We start from the raw sequence: 2,914 nt of genomic DNA, 5'->3' as shown, positions 1-2,914 counted from the left end.
ATTTATTTGTTGAAGGTTTTTTATTGTGTGATGAGATTCTTCTTAGAATCCCAAAAGCATTTTAGACTTTCTTTAATCTATAATAGATTTTGTCTACTAATTCCAAGGTTGTCTAACTCGTGGCTTAAGGTGTGCTGCTTGAGGGTCATCGAACATGCATTTTTTCTTTTTTAATCAGAATCAGAATCAGAAATACTTTAATAATCCCAGAGGGAAATTACTTTGTAACTGCAGCATGCTGCTTTCGCGCATGCGCATCAATGAAAATAAACCCAGAATGTTTATCACAAGGGGATTTAAAACCATCCAAACAATAGACTCAATTTTTAGGTCTGTCTGGTTTTCGGCTCTCACTCAGACAGGGTTCTGTTGGTTTATGTTTCTGTCGTCTGTTGTCTGTGTCAGCCTTTTGTCCTGATCTGCTGTTATTATAGCAGACACACACACACAGACACAGATTAGTGTGTTTTAATGCTGGTTTCAGTCTTTGTAGCTTATGCAGTTGTTACATATGCCTTTATATTATATATTAAATATTAACAATTTGTCCAGTCAGTTTCACATCTTCAAAAAAATCCTAGAAACACTCAACTCTACTGTGGCTGCATCACTTTGTTCTCTCATTTTACCCTGTAGGCAGTCATTAAAGTGATACCTCACATCAAAATGATTAACTCAGACTTTATAACAACCATATAAACACAGCATCCCAGAAAAGTCCAGAAAAGTCATTTTGCCAAACCTTAGATAGTTTCTGCAAGTACCTACCTCTCCGATAGCTCAAAGGGTTCTAGTATTGTGCTACACATATTTATGCCAGTAGCTCACTTTGGTTGCATACAAAGGTATTCTGATTAAATAAGTGCACCATGTTGGCTAGTTGTATTTTTATCCTGTACTTTGTAAAACTTTGTTTTTAGCCTATATGTTAGTAACCAAAGGACGTGTTCATATTTACCAAAACAAGACCACATAGTCAGAAGTGTCATACTGCACCTAGAGGGGACAATGAGATGTTAGGTGGCTGCAATGGTCCTTTAATTTGGTAACCAAGTGATATAAAACCAAAAAAGAAAAACAAGCAAACAATTAGAGGAAATGCATTAAGTCTGCAATGTCCAGCAGTAATGAAAAAAGTCCAAGATAAAATGTTGCAAACTACAAAATAATAAATAAACAGTGTTGGGCACATTACTTTGAAAAAGTAATTAGTTATAGTTGCTAGTTACTTCTCCCAAAAAGTGAGTTACTAACTGAGTTACTCCACAATAAAAGTAACTAGTTACTAGTAAAAGTAACTATTGCGTTACTTTTGCTTTCTCGCCCCCGTAACCCTCGCCTATAAACCCCGTCAGATAGCNATATCAAAAAAGTACTCCAGAGTGTTGTTCAGCATGGGGGTGAGTAGAAAATGAAGGCTAATCATGTTTTGGGTGTACTATTCCTTTAAGGGACGTGTGGAAAAGAACAAAGAGCTGTTTGCTTTCAGAGGAAGGAGTAGACACGGCTGTCAGCGACCAGCTTTCAAGCAAACCTTTGTGTTTTATTATTATTAGTTTAAATCAGTATCACTGGCGATATTCTGCTATAACATGTGAAGGGAAGAATAAAACAGTAAATCTCAACTTTCATACATGTAAAACTTTTCAAATTTCTCGATCAGTCTGATGTAATTGAGGCGGAGTTAACTCCGTTTGTTCTTCCTACTCCGTGCGCGCTCCCGATGAGGGGATGACTATTTCGCAGGTAGAACTGCCTGTGCGCCACACCTATGCGGATCAGGTAATGACAGGGCGCACCGTCTTCTGCAGTAAACTGGGCGCTGTCCGTCAGTATCTGATTATTTAAGGCTAATATTGCCAGATGGCTGCGGAGGCCATTTAATAGGTTTAGTTAGGAACCAATGATAGCAGTTTATTTATTTTCACTAACGCTCTGCGGTCGTCTCTTCCTTTCAGCTCCACCTACTTCCTCCTAGAAGTCGTTGAAGGTAATCTAACTAACTTTATGTTGAATATCCCCTCTGACTATAACGGAGATCTAAAAACGATTGTTTACATTTAATTTAAGTTTTTAAGTCTTAAGTTTTTTGTTTGTTTTTTTGTCCTTTGAACTTTAAGTTTAACTCACTGAGCTTCAAATAATGGCTGCTGCTCTAACGCTCCTCCTCATCAGGATTCTGCTGATCTTCAACTCCTGCCTGGTTGTTTTTGCAGGTAGGTAAAAACTTTGATAATTACTTTGACAGACAACTGACCAGGGGCGGATCTAGGATTCCAGGAGATCAGGGGCTCAGCCCTGAGGGTGAAGATTAGGGAGACTTCCCGTTCTAATATAAAATATGACAGATAACTGGATTAAAGAAATTTCTGCTATACTTCATGCTATCACACACAAGAATTCCCCCTCCATAACATGGGAAGAAATTTATTTACCTGCAAGTCTTTAATTGTGTTTATTTATCTCTTCATCAACAACAAATGATTTTTGGTAGCATTTGATCATTATTTGCCAGAGTTATGAGGGGGGAACCATATATTTTAGCTCACTGAAATAATCCTTTCCTCCTCCATAACATCAGATTAAATAAATGTACCTTCAAGTCTTTAACTGTTTATTTCTCTCTTCATCAACAACAAACTCTGTGGATTTGGGGACATTTGATCATTATTTGCTGAAGTTATAAAGTTTGATTTTAGCCACCAGATATAATCCGTTCCTCCCAGCACATGGGGGAAAAAAAAAATCCTATAAATTTGGAAACTTTGATTATTTTTCTATATTATGTTTGAAACATTTATTGTATATTTTGAAATCCAAAATAATGAAAATAAATATGACAGTTAGTTGAAGGATCTTTATGAAATGTATTTTTAATAGGGCTCGGGATCCACGTTGCATTGTGGGACGTCGC

The 2,914-nt window shown here is 37.0% G+C and overlaps 1 long non-coding RNA gene across 1 annotated transcript; it reads left to right on the top strand.

Moving 5' to 3' along the window:
* The first annotated feature begins 1,633 nt into the window (after positions 1-1,633).
* LOC107103916 lies at positions 1,634-2,242 on the top strand. The gene is made up of 3 exons (XR_001482212.1): positions 1,634-1,782; positions 1,959-1,990; positions 2,121-2,242. It is a non-coding gene; the product is annotated as an uncharacterized LOC107103916 (long non-coding RNA).
* Positions 2,243-2,914: the final 672 nt, after the last annotated feature.

The sequence above is a fragment of the Cyprinodon variegatus genome, unplaced genomic scaffold (assembly GCF_000732505.1).
Source record: "Cyprinodon variegatus isolate N-32 unplaced genomic scaffold, C_variegatus-1.0 Scaffold1563, whole genome shotgun sequence".
Classification (NCBI taxonomy): domain Eukaryota; kingdom Metazoa; phylum Chordata; class Actinopteri; order Cyprinodontiformes; family Cyprinodontidae; genus Cyprinodon; species Cyprinodon variegatus.
This window is presented reverse-complemented; position numbering and strand designations above follow the sequence as displayed.